The sequence below is a fragment of the Carcharodon carcharias genome, chromosome 15, assembly GCF_017639515.1.
Source record: "Carcharodon carcharias isolate sCarCar2 chromosome 15, sCarCar2.pri, whole genome shotgun sequence".
NCBI classification, from domain to species: Eukaryota; Metazoa; Chordata; class Chondrichthyes; order Lamniformes; family Lamnidae; genus Carcharodon; species Carcharodon carcharias.
The window spans coordinates 74,430,956-74,450,148 of record NC_054481.1 but is presented as its reverse complement, the minus strand read 5'-3'; positions in this window follow the sequence as shown (position 1 = coordinate 74,450,148).

The following is a 19,193-nucleotide window of genomic DNA, read 5'->3' as shown; positions in this document are numbered from 1 at the left end:
ATGACAGCAAGGAGAGTGGAGGAGATGTAGGATAAAAGTGCACGAGGAGAGCGGAGACACTGATAAAAGAGCGCAAGGAGAGCGGAGACACAGGATAAAAGAGCGCGAGGAGGTTGGTTACACAGAATAAAAGAGGTCGAGGAGAGCGGAAGAGACGCAGGATAAAAGAGAACGAGGAGAGCAGAGACACAGATAAAAGAGCGCATGGAGAGCGGAGACACAGGATAAAAGAGCCCGAGGAGAGCGGAGGAGGCACAGGATAAAAGAGTGCGAGAAGAGCGGTGGATATGCGGGATAAAAGAGCGCAAGGAGAGCAGCGACGCAGGATAAAAGAGCGCGAGGAGAGTGGAGGAGACACAGGAGAAAAGAGCGCGAGGAGAGTGGAGACACAGTATAAAAGAGTAAAAGAGCACGAGGAGAGCGGAGGAGACACAGGATACAAGAGCGCAATGAGAACGCCGGAGAAATGGGGTAAAAGAGCATGAGGAAAGCGCAGACAAAGGATAAAAGAGCACAAAGAGAGCAGAGACACAGATAAAAGATCGCAAGGTGAGCAGAGACACAGGATAAAAGAGCACGAGGAGAGCGGAGACGCAGGATAAAAGAGTACAAGGAGACGGAGACTCAGGATAAAAGAGCGTGAGGAGAGTAGAGTAGAGGCAGGATAAAAGAGCACGAGGAGAGTGGAGACGCAGGATAAAAGAGAGCGAGGAGAGTGGAGACACAGGATAAAAGAGCGCGAGGAGAGTGGAGACACAGGATAAAAGAGCACGAGGAGAGCAGAGGAGACGCAGGATAAAAGAGCACGAGGAGAGCGGAGACACAGGATAAAAGAGCGCGAGGAGATTGGAGACACAGGATAAAAGAGGGCGAGGAGAGCGGAGGAGATGCAGGATAAAAGAGCACGAGGAGAGCGGAGACACAGATAAAAGATCGCAAGGAGAGCGGTGACACAGGATTAAAGAGAACGAGGAGAGCGGAGGACGCACAGGATAAAAGAGTGCGAGAAGAGCGGTGGAGATGCGGGATAAAAGAGCGCAAGGAGAGCAGAGACGCAGGATAAAAGAGCGCGAGGAGAGTGGAGGAGGCACAGGAGAAAAGAGCGCGAGGAGAGTGGAGACAAAGGATAAATGAGCCTGAGGAGAGTGGAGACACAGGATAAAAGAGCAACAGGAGAGCGGGGGAGACACAGGATAAAAGAGCACGAGGAGAGCAGGGGAGTCACAGGATAAAAGAGCACAATGAGAGCGGAGTTGCAGGAGAAAAGAGCACGAGGTGAGCGGAGACACAGGAAAAAGGATCGTGTGGAGAGCCAAGACACAGGCTAAAAGACCGTGAGCAGTGCGGAGATGCAGGATAAAAGAGCGCCAGGAGAGCACTGCAGTCACAGGATAAAAGAGCGCAAAGAGAGCGGAGGAGATGCTGGATAAGAGTGTGAGGAGAGCGGAGGAGACAAAGGATAAAAGAGCATGAGGAGAGTGGAGACAAAGATAAAAGAGTGCAAGGAGAGCGCTGGAGAAACAGGATAAAAGAGTGTGAGGAGAGTGGAGGCACAGGATAAAAGAGCGTGAGGAAAGCGGAAGAGACACAGTATAAAAGAGTAGTGCGAGGAGAGCGGTGACACAGGATAAAAGAGTGTTAGGTCAGCGCCGAAATTACTCGATAAAAGAGTGCGAGGAGAGCGGAGACACGTGATAAAAGAGTACGAGGACAGCGCCGAAGATACTGGATAAAAGAGTGCGAGGAGAGCGGAGACACAGGATAAAAGAGCGCGAGAAGAGCAGAGGAGATGCAGGATAAAAGAGCGCGAGGAGAGCGGAGACGCAGGATAAAAGAGCGCAAGGAGAGTGGAAGAGAGGCAGGATAAAAGAGCATGAGGAGAGTGGAGACACAGGATAAAAGAGCGTGAGGAGAGCAGAGGAAAAGCAGGATAAAAGAGCATGAGGAGAGTGGAGACACAGTATAAAAGAACGCGAGGAGAGCCGAGACAAAGGATAAAAGAGCGCAAGGAGATCGGAGCAGACGGAGGATAAAAGAGCACGAGGAGAGCGGAGACAAAGATAAAAGAGTAGGAGGAGAGCAGAGACACAGGTTAAAGGTGCATGAGGAGAGAGGAGACACAGGATAAAAGAGCATGAGGAGAGCGGAGATGCAGGATAAAGGAGAACAAGGAGAGCGGAGACACAGGATAGAAGTGTGTGAGGAGACCAGAGACGCAGGATAAAGGAGCATGAGGAGAGCCGAGACACAGGAAAAAAGATCGCGAGGAGAGCAGCAGAGATGCAGGATAAAAGAGCGCGACGAGAGCAAAGACGCAGGATAAAAGAGCACGAGGAGATTGGAGACAAAGTATAAAAGATCGCGAGGAGAGCGGAGGAGACGCAGGATAAAAGAGCACGAGGAGAACGGAGACACAGATAAAAGAGCGCAAGGAGAGTGGAGAAACAGGATAAAAGAGCGTGAGGAGAGTCGAGTAGAAGCAGGATAAAACAGCATGAGGAGAGCGGAGACCCAGGATAAATGAGTGCGAGGAGAGCGGAGACACAGGATAAAAGAGCGCGAGGAGAGTGGAGACACAGTATAAAAGAGTAAAAGAGCATGAGGAGAGCGGAGGAGACACATGAAAGAAGAGCGCAATGAGAGCGCCGGAGACATGGGGTAAAAGAGCATGAGGAGAGCGCAGACAAAGGATAAAAGAGCACGAAGAGAGCTGAGACACAGATAAAAGTTCACAAGGAGAGCGGAGCCACAGGATAAAAGAGCACGAGGAGAGCGGAGATGCAGGATAAAAGAGCGTGAGGAGAGTAGAGTAGAGGCAGGATAAAAGAGCACGAGGAGAGTGGAGACGCAGGATAAAAGAGTACGAGGAGAGCGGTGGAGATGCGGGATAAAAGAGCGCTAGGAGAGTGGAGCAGACACAGGAGAAAAGAGCGCGAGGAGAGTGGAGACAAAGGATAAATGAGCATGAGGAGAGTGGAGACAAAGGATAAAAGAGCGTGAGGAGAGCGGGGGAGACACAGGATAAAAGAGCATGAGGAGAGCGGAGATGCAGGATAAAGGAGCACAAGGAGACCGGAGACGCCGGATAAAAGAGCGCAAGGAGAGTGGAGGAGAGGCAGGATAAAAGAGGGTGAGGAGAGTGGAGACACAGGATAAAAGAGCGTGAGGAGAGCAGAGGAAAAGCAGGATAAAAGAGCATGAGGAGAGCGGAGACACAGTATAAAAGATCGCGAGGAGAGCAGAGACAAAGGAGAAAAGAGCGCAAGGAGATCGGAGCAGACACAGGATAAAAGAGCACGAGGAGAGCAGAGACAAAGATAAAAGAGCATGAGGAGAGCGGAGACACAGGATTAAAGTGCGTGAGGAGAGAGGAGACACAGGATAAAAGAGCCTGAGGAGAGCAGAGACGCAGGATAAAAGAGCATGAGGAGAGCGGAGATGCAGGATAAAGGAGCACAAGGAGAGCGGAGACACAGGATAGAAGAGTGTGAGGAAACCAGAGATGCAGGATAAAGGAGCATGAGGAGAGCCGAGACGCAGGATAAATGAGCGCGAGGAGAGCAGAGTCACATGATAAAAGAGCACGAGGAGAGCAGCAGAGACGCAGGATAAAAGAGCGCGAGGAGAGCAAAGACGCAGGATAAATGATTGCAAGGAGAGCAGAGACACAGGAGAAAAGAGGGCGAGGAGAGTGGAGACACAGGATAAATGAGCGCGAGGAGAGCGGAGACACAGGATAAAAGAGCGTGAGGAGCGCGGAGGAGACGCAGGATAAAAGAACATGAGGAGAGCGGAGACACAGGATAAAAGAGTGCGAGGACAACGCCGAAGGTACTGGATAAAAGAAAGTGAGGAGAGCAGAGACACAGGATAAAAGAGCACGAGGACAGCGCCGAAGATGCAGGATTAAAAAGCATCAGGAGAGCGGAGACACAGTATAAAAGAGTGCGAGGACAGCGCCGAATATGCAGGATAAAAGAGCACGAGGAGAGCGCCGGAGATAATGGTTAAAAGAGCGCGAGGAGAGCGGAGACACAGGACAAATGACAGCGAGGAGTTCGGAGACACAGGATAAAAGAGCACGAGGAGAGCGGAGGAGACGCAGGATAAAAGAGCGCGAGGAGAGGGGCGTAGATGCAGATGCAGGGGGGAGACGTGGAATAAAAGAGAGTGAGGAGAGCGCCGGAGACACGGGATAAAAGAGCGCAAGGAGAGCGCTGGAGACACAGGATAAAAGAGCGCAAGGAGAGTGGAGACACAGGATAAAAGAGCGTGAGGAGAATAGAGTAGAAGCAGGATAAAAGAGCGCGAGGAGAGTGGAGACACAGTATAAAAGAGCAAAAGAGCACGAGGAGAGCGGAGGAGACACAGGATACAAGAGCGCAACGAGAGCGCCGGAGACATGGGGTGAAAGAGCATGAGGAGAGCGCAGACAAAGGATAAAAGAGCATGAAGAGAGCGGAGACACTGATAAAAGATCGCAAGGAGAGCGGAGACACAGGATAAAAGAGCACGAGGAGAGCGGAGACGCAGGATAAAAGAGTGCGAGGAGAGCGGAGACAGGATAAAAGAGCGTGAGGAGAGTAAAGTAGAGGCAGGATAAAAGAGCACGAGGGGAGTGGAGACGCAGGATAAAAGAGTGCGAGGAGAGCACCGGAGACACAGGATAAAAGAGCGCAAAGAGAGCGGAGGAGATGCTGGATTAAAGATTGTGAGGAGAGCGGAGGAGACAAAGGATAAAAGAGCATGAGGAGAGTGGAGACACAGGACAAATGACCGCGAGGAGAGTGGAGGAGGCGTGGGATAAAAGAGCACGAGGAGAGAGCCGGAGACACAGGATTAAAGAGCGCAAGGAGATCGCTGGAGACACAGGATAAAAGAGTGTGAGGAGAGTGGAGGCACAGGATAAAAGAGCGTGAGGAAAGCGGATTAGACACAGTATAAAAGAGTAAAAGGGCACGAGGATAGTGGAGGAGACACAGGATAAAAGTGTGCGAGGAGAGTGGTGACACAGGATAAAAGAGTGTGAGGACAGCGCCGAAGATACTGGATAAAAGAGTGCGAGGAGAGCGGAGACACAGGATAAAGGAGTGTGAGGTCAGCGACGAAATTACTGGATAAAAGAGTGCGAGGAGAGCGGAGACACGTGATAAAAGAGTAAGAGGACAGCGCTGAAGATACTGGATAAAAGCTTCCGAGAAGAGCGGAGACACAGGATAAAAGAGTGGGAGAAGAGTGGAGGAGATGCAGGATAAAAGAGCGTGAGGAGAGCGGAGACGCAGGATAAAAGAGTGCGAGAAGAGCGGAGGAGATGCAGGATAAAAGAGCGCGAGGAGACCGGAGACGCCGGATAAAAGAGCGCAAGGAGAGTGGAGGAGAGGCAGGATAAAAGAGGGTGAGGAGAGTGGAGACACAGGATAAAAGAGCGTGAGGAGAGCAGAGGAAAAGCAGGATAAAAGAGCATGAGGAGAGCGGAGACACAGTATAAAAGATCGCGAGGAGAGCAGAGACAAAGGAGAAAAGAGCGCAAGGAGATCGGAGCAGACACAGGATAAAAGAGCACGAGGAGAGCAGAGACAAAGATAAAAGAGCATGAGGAGAGCGGAGACACAGGATTAAAGTGCGTGAGGAGAGAGGAGACACAGGATAAAAGAGCCTGAGGAGAGCAGAGACGCAGGATAAAAGAGCATGAGGAGAGCGGAGATGCAGGATAAAGGAGCACAAGGACAGCGGAGACACAGGATAGAAGAGTGTGAGGAGACCAGAGATGCAGGATAAAGGAGCATGAGGAGAGCCGAGACGCAGGATAAATGAGCGCGAGGAGAGCAGAGTCACATGATAAAAGAGCACGAGGAGAGCAGCAGAGACGCAGGATAAAAGAGCGCGAGGAGAGCAAAGACGCAGGATAAATGATTGCAAGGAGAGCAGAGACACAGGAGAAAAGAGGGCGAGGAGAGTGGAGACACAGGATAAATGAGCGCGAGGAGAGCGGAGACACAGGATAAAAGAGCGTGAGGAGCGCGGAGGAGACGCAGGATAAAAGAACATGAGGAGAGCGGAGACACAGGATAAAAGAGTGCGAGGACAACGCCGAAGGTACTGGATAAAAGAAAGTGAGGAGAGCAGAGACACAGGATAAAAGAGCACGAGGACAGCGCCGAAGATGCAGGATTAAAAAGCATCAGGAGAGCGGAGACACAGTATAAAAGAGTGCGAGGACAGGGCCGAATATGCAGGATAAAAGAGCACGAGGAGAGCGCCGGAGATAATGGTTAAAAGAGCGCGAGGAGAGCGGAGACACAGGACAAATGACAGCGAGGAGAGCGGAGACACAGGATAAAAGAGCACGAGGAGAGCGGAGGAGACGCAGGATAAAAGAGCGCGAGGAGAGGGGCGTAGATGCAGATGCAGGGGGGAGACGTGGAATAAAAGAGAGTGAGGAGAGCGCCGGAGACACGGGATAAAAGAGCGCAAGGAGAGCGCTGGAGACACAGGATAAAAGAGCGCAAGGAGAGTGGAGACACAGGATAAAAGAGCGTGAGGAGAGTAGAGTAGAAGCAGGATAAAAGAGCGCGAGGAGAGTGGAGACACAGTATAAAAGAGCAAAAGAGCACGAGGAGAGCGGAGGAGACACAGGATACAAGAGCGCAACGAGAGCGCCGGAGACATGGGGTGAAAGAGCATGAGGAGAGCGCAGACAAAGGATAAAAGAGCATGAAGAGAGCGGAGACACTGATAAAAGATCGCAAGGAGAGCGGAGACACAGGATAAAAGAGCACGAGGAGAGCGGAGACGCAGGATAAAAGAGTGCGAGGAGAGCGGAGACAGGATAAAAGAGCGTGAGGAGAGTAAAGTAGAGGCAGGATAAAAGAGCACGAGGAGAGTGGAGACGCAGGATAAAAGAGTGCGAGGAGAGCACCGGAGACACAGGATAAAAGAGCGCAAAGAGAGCGGAGGAGATGCTGGATTAAAGATTGTGAGGAGAGCGGAAGAGACAAAGGATAAAACAGCATGAGGAGAGTGGAGACACAGGACAAATGACCGCGAGGATAGCGGAGGAGACACAAGATAAAAGAGCACGAGGAGAGCGGAGACACAGATAAAAGAGTGCAAGGAGAGCTGAGACACAGGATAAAAGAGCGCAAGGTTAGCACGGGAGACACAGGATAAAAGAGCGTGAGGAGAGCGGAGACACAGGAAAAAAGAGCGCGAGGAGAGCGGCGGAGATGCAGGATAAATGAGCGCGAGGAGAGCGGTGGAGACATTGGATAAAAGAGCGCGAGGAGAGCGCCGGAGACACGGGATAAAAGAGCGCAAGAAAGTGCTGGAGACACAGGATAAAAGAGCGCAAGGAGAGAGGAGACACAGGATAAAAGAGCGTGAGGAGAGTAGAGTAGAAACAGGATAAAAGAGCACGAGGAGAGTGGAGACGCAGGATAAAACAGTGCGAGGACAACGCCGAAGATACTGGATAAAAGAAAGCGAGGAGAGCAGAGACACAGGATAAAAGAGTACGAGGACAGTGCCGAAGATGCAGGATTAAAGAGCACGAGGAGAGCGGAAACACAGTATAAAAGAGTGCGAGGACAGCGCAGAATATGCAGGATAAAAGAGCACGAGGAGAGCGCCGGAGATAATGGATAAAAGAGCGCGAGGAGAGCGGAGACACAGGACAAATGACAGCGAGGAGAGCGGAGACACAGGATAAAAGAGCATGAGGAGAGCGGAGGAGACGCAGGATAAAAGAGCGCGAGGAGAGGGGCGTAGATGCAGGATAAAAAGCGCGAGGAGAGGGGGGAGACGTGGAATAAAAGAGAGTGAGGACAGCGCCGGAGACACGGGATAAAAGAGCGCAAGGAGAACACTGGAGACACAGGATAAAAGAGCGTGAGGAGAGTAGAGTAGAAGCAGGATAAAAGAGCACGAGGAGAGTGGAGACACAGGATAAAAGAGTGCGAGGAGAGCGGAGACACAGGATAAAAGAGCGCGAGGAGAGTGGAGACACAGTATAAAAGAGCAAAAGAGCACGAGGAGAGCGGAGGAGACACAGGATACAAGAGCGCAACGAGAGCGCCGGAGACATGGGGTAAAAGAGCATGAGGAGAGCGCAGACAAAGGATAAAAGAGCATGAAGAGAGCGGAGACACTGATAAAAGATCGCAAGGAGAGCGGAGACACAGGATAAAAGAGCACGAGGAGAGCGGAGACGCAGGATAAAAGAGTGCGAAAAGAGCGGAGACAGGATAAAAGAGCGTGAGGAGAGTAGAGTAGAGGCAGGATAAAAGAGCACGAGGAGAGTGGAGACGCAGGATAAAAGAGTGCGAGGAGAGCAGCGACACAGGATAAAAGAGCGCGAGGAGAGTGGAGAAACAGGATAAAACAGCACGAGGAGAGCGGAGGAGACGCAGGATAAAAGAGCACGAGGAGAGCGGAGACACAGGATAAAAGAGCGCGAGGAGATTGGAGACACAGGATAAAAGAGGTCGAGGACAGCGGAGGAGACGCAGGATAAAAGAGCACGAGGAGAGCAGAGACACAGATAAAAGAGCGCAAGGAGAGCGGAGACACAGGATAAAAGAGCATGAGGAGATCGGAGGAGGCACAGGATAAAAGAGTGCGAGAAGAGCGGTGGAGATGCGGGATAAAAGAGCCAAAGGAGAGCCGAGACGCAGGATAAAAGAGCGCGAGGAGAGTGGAGGAGGCACAGGAGAAAAGAGCGTGAGGAGAGTGGAGACAAAGGATAAATGAGCATGAGGAGAGTGGAGACACAGGATAAAAGAGCGTGAGGAGAGCAGGGGAGACACAGGATAAAAGAGCACAAGGAGAGGGGGGGAGACACAGGATAAAAGATCACGAGGAGAGCGGGGCAGTCACAGGATAAAAGAGCACAAGGAGAGCGGAAATGCAGGAGAAAAGAGCACGAGGAGAGCGGAGACACAGGAAAAAAGATTGTGAGGAGAGCCAAGACACAGGCTAAAAGAGCGTGAGGAGAGCGGAGATGCAGGATTAAAGAGCCCGAGGAGAGCACCGGAGACACAGGATAAAAGAGCGCAAAGAGAGCGGAGGAGATGCTGGATTAAAGAGTGTGAGGAGAGCGGAGGAGACAAAGGATAAAGGAGCATGAGGAGAGTGGAGACACAGGACAAATGACCGTGAGGATAGCGGAGGAGATGCAAGATAAAAGAGCACGAGGAGAGCGGAGACACAGATAAAAGAGTGCAAGGAGAGCGGAGACACAGGATAAAAGAGCGCAAGGTTAGCACGGGAGACACAGGATAACAGAGCGTGAGGAAAGCGGAGACACAGGAAAAAAGAGCGCGAGGACAGCGGCGGAGATGCAGGATAAATGATCGCGAGGAGAGCGGTGGAGACATGGCATAAAAGAGCGCGAGGAGAGCGCCGGAGACACGGGAAAAAAGATCGCAAGAAAGTGCTAGAGACACAGGGTAAAAGAGCGCAAGGAGAGTGGAGACACAGTATAAAAGAGCGTGAGGAGAGTAGAGTAGAAGCAGGATAAAAGAGCACGAGGAGAGTGGAGACGCAGGATAAAAGAGTGCGAGGAGAGCGGAAACACAGGATAAAAGAGCGCGAGGAGAGTGGAGACACAGTATAAAAGAGTAAAAGAGCACGAGGAGAGCGGAGGAGACACAGGATTCAAGAGCGCAACGAGAGCGCCGGAGACATGGGGTAAAAGAGCATGAGGAGAGCGCTGACAAAGGATAAAAGAGCACGAAGAGAGCGGACACAGATAAAAGATCTCAAGGAGAGCGGAGACACAGGATAAAAGAGCACGAGGAGAGCGGAGACGCAGGATAAAACAGTGCGAAGAGAGTGGAGACACAGGATAAAAGAGCGTGAGGAGATTAGAGTAGAGGCAGGATAAAAGAGCACGAGGAGAGAGGCAACGCAGGATAAAAGAGTGCAAGGAGAGCAGAGACACAGGATAAAAGAGCGCGAGGAGAGTGGAGACACAGGATAAAAGAGCACGAGGAGAGCGGAGACACAGGATAAAAGAACGCGAGGAGATTGGAGACACAGGATAAAAGAGTTCGAGGAGAGCGGAGACACAGATAAAAGACCGCAAGGAGAGCGGAGACACAGGATAAAAGAGCACGAGGAGAGCGGAGGAGGCACAGGATAAAAGAGCGCGAGGAGAGTGGAGACAAAGGATAAATGAGCATGAGGAGAGTGGAGACACAGGATAAAAGAGTGTGAGGAGAGCGGGGGAGACACAGGATAAAAGAGCACGAGGAGAGCGGGGCAGACACAGGAGAAAAGATCACGAGGAGAGCGGGGCAGTCACAGGATAAAAGAGCACAAGGAGAGTAGAAATGCAGGAGAAAAGAGCACGAGGAGAAAGGAGACACAGGAAAAAAGATTGTGAGGAGAGCCAAGACACAGGCTAAAAGAGCGTGAGGAGAGCGGAGATGCAGGATAAAAGAGCCCGAGGAGAGAACCGGAGACACAGGATAAAAGAGCGCAAAGAGAGTGGAGGAGATGCTGGATAAAAGAGTGTGAGGAGAGCGGAGGAGACAAAGGATAAAGGAGCATGAGGAGAGTGGAGACACAGGACAAATGACCGTGAGGAGAGCGGAGGAGACGCAAGATAAAAGAGCACGAGGAGAGCGGAGACACAGGATAAAAGAGCGCGAGGAGAGCGGCGGAGATGCAGGATAAATGAGCACGAGGAGAGCGGTGGAGACGTGGGATAAAAGAGCGCGAGGAGAGCGCCGGAGACACGGGATTAAAGAGCGCAAGAGAGTGCTGGAGACACAGGATAAAAGAGCGCAAGGAGAGTGGAGACACAGGATATAAGAGCGTGAGGAGAGTAGAGTAGAAGCAGGATAAAAGAGCACGAGGAGAGTGGTGACGCAGGATAAAAGAGTACGAGGAGAGCAGAGACACAGGATAAAAGAGCGCGAGGAGAGTGGAGACACAGGATAAAAGACCACGAGGAGAGCGGAGGAGACGTAGGATAAAAGAGCACGAGGAGAGCGGAGACACAGGATAAAAGAGCGCGAGGAGATTGGAGACACAGGATAAAAGAGGTCGAGGAGAGCGGAGGAGACGCAGGATAAAAGAGCACAAGGAGAGCGGAGACACAGATAAAAGAGCGCAAGGAGAGCAGAGACACAGGATAAAAGAGCACGAGGAGAGCGGAGGAGGCACAGGATAAAAGAGTGCGAGAAGAACGGTGGAGATGCGGGATAAAAGAGCACAAGGAGAGCAGAGATGCAGGAGAAAAGAGCGCGAGGAGAGTGGAGGAGGCACAGGAGAAAAGAGCGCGAGGAGAGTGGAGACAAAGGATAAATGAGCATGAGGAGAGTGGAGACACAGGATAAAAGAGCATGAGGAGAGCGGGGGAGACACAGGATAAAAGAGCACGAGGAGAGCGCGGCAGACACAGGATAAAAGATCACGAGGAGAGCGGGGCAGTCACAGGATAAAAGAGCACAAGGAGAGCGGAGATGCAGGAAAAAAGATTGTGAGGAGAGCCAAGACACAGGCTGAAAGAGCGTGAGGAGAGCGGAGATGCAGGATAAAAGAGAGTGAGGAGAGCACCGGAGACACAGGATAAAAGAGCGCAAAGAGAGCGGAGGAGATGCTGGATAAAAGAGTGTGAGGAGAACGGAGGAGACAAAGGATAAAGGATTATGAGGAGAGTGGAGACACAGGACAAATGACTGCGAGGAGAGCGGAGGAGGCGCAAGATAAAAGAGCACGAGGAGAGCGGAGACACAGATAAAAGTGTGCAAGTAGAGCGGAGACACAGGATAAAAGAGCGTAAGGAGAGCACGGGAGACACAGGATAAAAGAGCGTGAGGAGTGCGGAGACACAGGATAAAAGAGCGCGAGGGGAGCAGCGGAGATGCAGGATAAATGAGCGCGAGGAGAGCCGTGGAGACGTGGGATAAAAGAGCGCAACGAGAGCGCTGGAGACACAGGATAAAAGAGTGTGAGGAGAGTGGATGCACAGGATAAAAGAGCGTGAGGAAAGCGGAGGAGACACAGGATAAAAGAGTAAAAGAGCACGAGGAGAGCGGAGGAGACACAGGATAAAAGAGTGCGAGGACAGCGCCGAAGATACTGGTAAAAGACTGCGAGGAGAGCGGAGACACAGGATAAAAGAACGCGAGGAGATTGGAGACACAGGATAAAAGAGTTCGAGGAGAGCGGAGACACAGATAAAAGAGCGCAAGGAGAGCGGAGACACAGGATAAAAGAGCACGAGGAGAGCGGAGGAGGCACAGGATAAAAGAGCGCGAGGAGAGTGGAGACAAAGGATAAATGAGCATGAGGAGAGTGGAGACACAGGATAAAAGAGTGTGAGGAGAGCGGGGGAGACACAGGATAAAAGAGCACGAGGAGAGCGGGGCAGACACAGGAGAAAAGATCACGAGGAGAGCGGGGCAGTCACAGGATAAAAGAGCACAAGGAGAGCGGAAATGCAGGAGAAAAGAGCACGAGGAGAAAGGAGACACAGGAAAAAAGATTGTGAGGAGAGCCAAGACACAGGCTAAAAGAGCGTGAGGAGAGCGGAGATGCAGGATAAAAGAGCCCGAGGAGAGAACCGGAGACACAGGATAAAAGAGCGCAAAGAGAGCGGAGGAGATGCTGGATAAAAGAGTGTGAGGAGAGCGGAGGAGACAAAGGATAAAGGAGCATGAGGAGAGTGGAGACACAGGACAAATGACCGCGAGGAGAGCGGAGGAGACGCAAGATAAAAGAGCACGAGGAGAGCGGAGACACAGATAAAAGAGTGCAAGGAGAGCGGAGACACAGGATAAAAGAGCGCAAGGAGAGCACGGGAGACACAGGATAAAAGAGCGTGAGGAGTGCGGAGACACAGGATAAAGAGCGCGAGGAGAGCGGCGGAGATGCAGGATAAATGAGCGCGAGGAGAGCGGTGGAGACGTGGGATAAAAGAGCGCGAGGAGAGCGCCGGAGACACGGGATAAAAGAGCGCAAGAGAGTGCTGGAGACAGAGGATAAAAGAGTGCAAGGAGAGTGGAGACACAGGATAAAAGAGTGTGAGGAGAGTAGAGTAGAAGCAGGATAAAAGAGCACGAGGAGAGTGGTGACGCAGGATAAAAGAGTACGAGGAGAGCAGAGACACAGGATAAAAGAGCGCGAGGAGAGTGGAGACACAGGATAAAAGACCACGAGGAGAGCGGAGGAGACGTAGGATAAAAGAGCACGAGGAGAGCGGAGACACAGGATAAAAGAGCGCGAGGAGATTGGAGACACAGGATAAAAGAGGTCGAGGAGAGCGGAGGAGACGCAGGATAAAAGAGCATGAGGAGAGCGGAGACACAGATAAAAGAGCGCAAGGAGAGCAGAGACACAGGATAAAAGAGCACGAGGAGAGCGGAGGAGGCACAGGATAAAAGAGTGCGAGAAGAATGGTGGAGATGCGGGATAAAAGAGCGCAAGGAGAGCAGAGATGCAGGAGAAAAGAGCGCGAGGAGAGTGGAGGAGGCACAGGAGAAAAGAGCGCGAGGAGAGTGGAGACAAAGGATAAATGAGCATGAGGAGAGTGGAGACACAGGATAAAAGGGCGTGAGTAGAGCGGAGGAGACACAGGATAAAAGAGCACGAGGAGAGCGGGGGAGACACAGGATAAAAGATCACGAGGAGAGCGGGGCAGTCACAGGATAAAAGAGCACAAGGAGAGCGGAGATGCAGGAAAAAAGATTGTGAGGAGAGCCAAGACACAGGCTAAAAGAGGGTGAGGAGAGCGGAGATGCAGGATAAAAGAGAGTGAGGTGAGAACCGGAGACACAGGATAAAAGAGCGCAAAGAGAGCGGAGGAGATGCTGGATAAAAGAGTGTGAGGAGAGCGGAGGAGACAAAGGATAAAGGATTATGAGGAGAGTGGAGACACAGGACAAATGACTGCGAGGAGAGCGGAGGAGGCGCATGATAAAAGAGCAGGAGGAGAGCGGAGACACAGATAAAAGAGTGCAAGTAGAGCGGAGACACAGGATAAAAGAGCGTAAGGAGAGCACGGGAGACACAGGATAAAAGAGCGTGAGGAGTGCGGAGACACAGGATAAAAGAGCGCGAGGGGAGCGGCGGAGATGCAGGATAAATGAGCGCGAGGAGAGCCGTGGAGACGTGGGATAAAAGAGCGCAACGAGAGCGCTGGAGACACAGGATAAAAGAGTGTGAGGAGAGTGGAGGCACAGGATAAAAGAGCGTGAGGAAAGCGGAGGAGACACAGGATAAAAGAGTAAAAGAGCACGAGGAGAGCGGAGGAGACACAGGATAAAAGAGTGCGAGGACAGCGCCGAAGATACTGGTAAAAGAGTGCGAGGAGAGCGGAGACACAGGAGAAAAGAGTGCGAGAAGAGCGGACAAGATGCAGGATAAAAGAGCGCGAGGAGAGCGGAGACGCAGGATAAAAGAGCACAAGGAAAGTGGAGGAGAGGCAGGATAAAAGAACATGCGGAGAGTGGAGACACAGGATTAAAGAGTGTCAGGAGAGCAGAGGAAAAGCAGGATAAAAGAGCATGAGGAGAGCGGAGACACAGTATAAAAGAACGCGAGGAGAGCGGAGACAGGATAAAAGAGCGCAAGGAGATCGGAGCAGACGCAGGATAAAAGAGCACGAGGAGAGCGGAGACAAAGATAAAAGAGCAAGAGGAGACCCGAGACACAGGATTAAAGTGCGTGAGGAGAGAGGAGACACAGGATAAAAGAGCCTGAGGAGAGCGGAGACAAAGGATAAAAGAGCGCAAGGAGATCGGAGCAGACGCAGGATAAAAGAGCACGAGGAGAGCGGAGACAAAGATAAAAGAGCATGAGGAGACCCGAGACACAGGATTAAAGTGCGTGAGGAGAGAGGAGACACAGGATAAAAGAGCCTGAGGAGAGCAGAGGTGCAGGATAAAAGAGCATGAGGAGAGCGGAGATGCAGGATAAAGGAGCACAAGGAGAGCGGAGACACAGGATAGAAGAGTGTGAGGAGACCAGAGACGCAGGATAAAGGACCATGAGGAGAGCAGAGACGCAGGATAAATGAGCGCGCGGAGAGCAGAGTCACCTGATAAAAGAGCACGAGGAGAGCAGCAGAGACGCAGGATAAATAGCGCGAGGAGAGCAAAGACGCAGGATAAATGATTGCAAGGAGAGCAGAGACACAGGAGAAAAGAGGGTGAGGAGAGTGGAGACACAGGATAAATGAGCGCGAGGAGAGCGGAGACACAGGATAAAAGAGCGTGAGGAGAGCGGAGGAGACGCAGGATAAAAGAACACGAGGAGAGCGGAGACACAGGATAAAAGAATGCGAGGAGAGTGGAGACACAGGATAAAAGAGTGCGAGGACAACGCCGAAGATACTGGATAAAAGAAAGCGAGGAGAGCAGAGACACAGGATAAAAGAGCACGAGGACAGCGCCGAAGATGCAGGATAAAAGAGCACGAGGAGAGCGGAGACACAGGATAAAAGAGTGCAAGGACAGCGCGGAAGATGCAGGATAACAGAGCACGAGGAGAGCGCCGGAGATACTGGATAAAGGAGCGCGAGGAGAGCTGAGACACAGGACAAATGATCGCGAGGAGAGCGGAGGAGATGCAGGATAAAAGAGCATGAGGAGAGCGGAGACACAGATAAAAGAGCGCAAGGAGAGCGGAGACACAGAATAAAAGAGCACGAGGAGAGCGGAGAAGATGCAGGATAAAAGAGCACGAGGAGAGGGGGGAGACGTGGAATAAAAGAGCGTGAGGAGAGCGCCAGAGACACGGGATAAAAGAGCGCAAGGAGAGCGCTGGAGACACAGGATAAAAGAGCGTGAGGAGACTGGAGGCACAGGATAAAAGAGCATGAGGAGAGCGGAGGAGACACAGTCTACAAGAGTAAAAGAGCACGAGGAGAGCGGAGTAGACAAAGGATACAAGAGCGCAATGAGAGTGGAGACACAGATAAAAGATCGCAAGGAGAGCAGAGACACAGGATAAAAGAGCACGAGGAGAGCGGAGATGCAGGATAAAAGAGTGCGAGGAGAGCAGAGACACAGGATAAAAGAGCGTGAGGAGAGTAGAGTAGAGGCAGGATAAAAGAGCCCGAGGAGAGTGGAGACGCAGGATAAAAGAGTGCGAGGAGAGTGGAGACACAGGATAAAAGAACGCGAGGAGCGTGGAGACACAGGATAAAAGAGCACGAAGAGAGTGGAGGAGACGCAGGATAAAAGAGCGCGAGGAGATTGGAGACACAGGATAAAAGAGCGCGAGGAGAGTGGAGACAAAGGATAATTGAACATGAGGAGAGTGGAGACACAGGATAAAAGAGTGTGAGGAGAGCGGGGGAGACACAGGATAAAAGAGCACGAGGAGAGCGGGGGAGACAAAGGATAAAAGAGCACGAGGAGAGCAGGGGAGTCACAGGATAAAAGAACACAAGGAGAGCGGAAATGCAGGAGAAAAGAGCACGAGGAGAGCAGAGACGCAGGAAAAAAGATCGTGAGGAGAGCCAAGACACAGGCTAAAAGAACGTGAGGAGTGCGGAGACGCAGGATAAAAGAGCACGAGGAGAGCACCGGAGACACAGGATAAAATTGCGCAAAGAGAGCGGAGGAGATGCTGGATAAAAGAGTGTGAGGAGAGCAGAGGAGACAAAGGATAAAAGAGCATGAGGAGAGTGGAGGCACAGGACAAATGATCGCGAGGAGAGCGGAGGAGACGCAAGATAAAAGAGCACGAGGAGAGCGGAGACACAGATAAAAGAGCGCAAGGAGAGCGGAGACAGAGGATAAAAGAGCACGAGGAGAGAAGAGGAGACGCAGGATAAAAGAGCGCGAGGAGAGGGGCGTAGATGCAGGATAAAAGAGCGTGAGGAGAGGGGGGAGACGTGGAATAAAAGAGCGTGAGGAGAGCGCCAGAGACACGGGATAAAAGAGCGTGAGGAGACTGGAGGCACAGGATAAAAGAGCATGAGGAGAGCGGAGGAGACACAGTCTAAAAGAGTAAAAGAGCACGAGGAGAGCGGAGTAGACAAAGGATACAAGAGCACAATGAGAGCGGAGACACAGATAAAAGATCGCAAGGAGAGCAGAGACTCAGGATAAAAGAGCACGAGGAGAGCGGAGATGCAGGATAAAAGAGTGTGAGGAGAGCAGAGTCATAGGATAAAAGAGCGTGAGGAGAGTAGAGTAGAGGCAGGATAAAAGAGCACGAGGAGAGTGGAGATGCAGGATAAAAGAGTGCGAGGAGAGTGGAGACAAAGGATAAAAGAACACGAGGAGCGTGGAGACACAGGATTAAAGAGCGCGAGGAGAGTGGAGGAGACGCAGGATAAAAGAGTGCAAGGAGATTGGAGACACAGGATAAAAGAGCGCGAGGAGACTGGAGACAAAGGATAATTGAGCATGAGGAGAGTGGAGACACAGGATAAAAGAGCGTGAGGAGAGCGGGGGAGACACAGGATAAAAGAGCACGAGGAGAGCGGGGGAGACAAAGGATAAAAGAGCAAGAGGAGAGCGGGGGAGTCACAGGATAAAAGATCACAAGGAGAGCTGAGATTCAGGATAAAAGAGCACGAGGAGAGCAGAGACGCAGGATAAAAGATCGTGAGGAGAGCCAAGACACAGGCTAAAAGAGCGTGAGGAGTGCGGAGACGCAGGATAAAAGAGCGTGAGGAGAGCACCGGAGACACAGGATAAAAGAGCGCAAAGAGAGCGGAGGAGATGCTGGATAAAAGAGTGTGAGGAGAGCAGAGGAGACAAAGGATAAAAGAGCATGAGGAGAGTGGAGACACAGGACAAATGATCGCGAGGAGAGCTGAGGAGACGCAAGATAAAAGAGCACGATGAGAGCGGAGACACAGATAAAAGAGTGCAAGGAGAGCAGAGACATAGGATAAAAGAGCGCAAGGAGAGCGTGGTAGACACAGGATAAAAGAGTGTGAGGACAGCGGAGACGCAGGATAAAAGAGTGCGAGCAGAGGGGAGATGCACGATAAATGAGTGCGAGGAGAGCGGAGCAGACGGAGGATAAAAGAGCACGAGGAGAGCGGAGACAAAGATAAAAGAACATGAGGAGAGCAGAGACACAGGATAAAAGTGCGTGAGGAGAGAGGAGACACAGGATAAAAGAGCACGAGGAGAGCGGAGGAGACGCAGGATAAAAGAGCGCGAGGAGAGCGGCGGAGATGCAGGATAAATGAGCGCGAGGAGAGCGGGGGAGACGTGGGATAAAAGAGCGCGAGGAGAGCGGCGGAGACATGGGATAAAAAAGCGAAAGGAGAGCGCTGGAGACACGGGATAAAAGAGTGTGAGGAGAGTGGATCCACAGGATAAAATAGCGTGAGGAAAGCGGAGGAGACACAGTATAAAAGAATAAAAGAGCACTAGGAGAGTGGAGGAGACACAGAATAAAAGAGTGGGAGGAGAGCGGTGACACAGGATAAAAGAGTGTGAGGACAGCGCCGAAGATACTGGATAAAAGAGTGCGAGGAGAGCGGAGACACAGGATAAAAGAGTGTGATGTCAGCGCCGAAATTACAGGATAAAAGAGTGCGAGGAGAGCAGAGACACGTGATAAAAGAGTACGAGGACAGCGCCGAAGATACTGGATAAAAGAGTGCGAGGAGAGCGGAGACACAGGATAAAGGAGCGCGAGAAGAGCGGAGGAGATGCAGGATAAAAGAGCGTGAGGAGAGCAGAGATGCAGAAGAAAAAAGCGCAAGGAGAGTGGAAGAGAGGCAGGATAAAAGAGCATGAGGAGAGTGGAGACACAGGATAAAAGAGCGTGAGGAGAGCAGAGGAAAAGCAGGATAAAAGATCATGAGGAGAGCGGAGACACAGTATAAAAGAATGCGAGGAGAGCGGAGACGCAGAATAAAAGAGCGCAAGGAGAGTGGAAGAGAGGCAGGATAAAAGAGCATGAGGAGAGTGGAGACACAGGATAAAAAAGCGTGAGGAGAGCAGAGGAAATGCAGGATAAAAGAGCATGAGGAGAGCGGAGACACAGTATAAAAGAACGCGAGGAGAGCGGAGACAAAGGATAAAAGAGCGCAAGGAGATCGGAGCAGACGGAGGATAAAAGAGCACGAGGAGAGCGGAGACAAAGATAAAAGAACATGAGGAGAGTGGAGACACAGGATTAAAGTGCGTGAGGAGAGAGGAGACACAGGATAAAAGAGCACGAGGAGAGCGGAGGAGACGCAGGATAAAAGAGCGCGTGGAGAGCGGCGG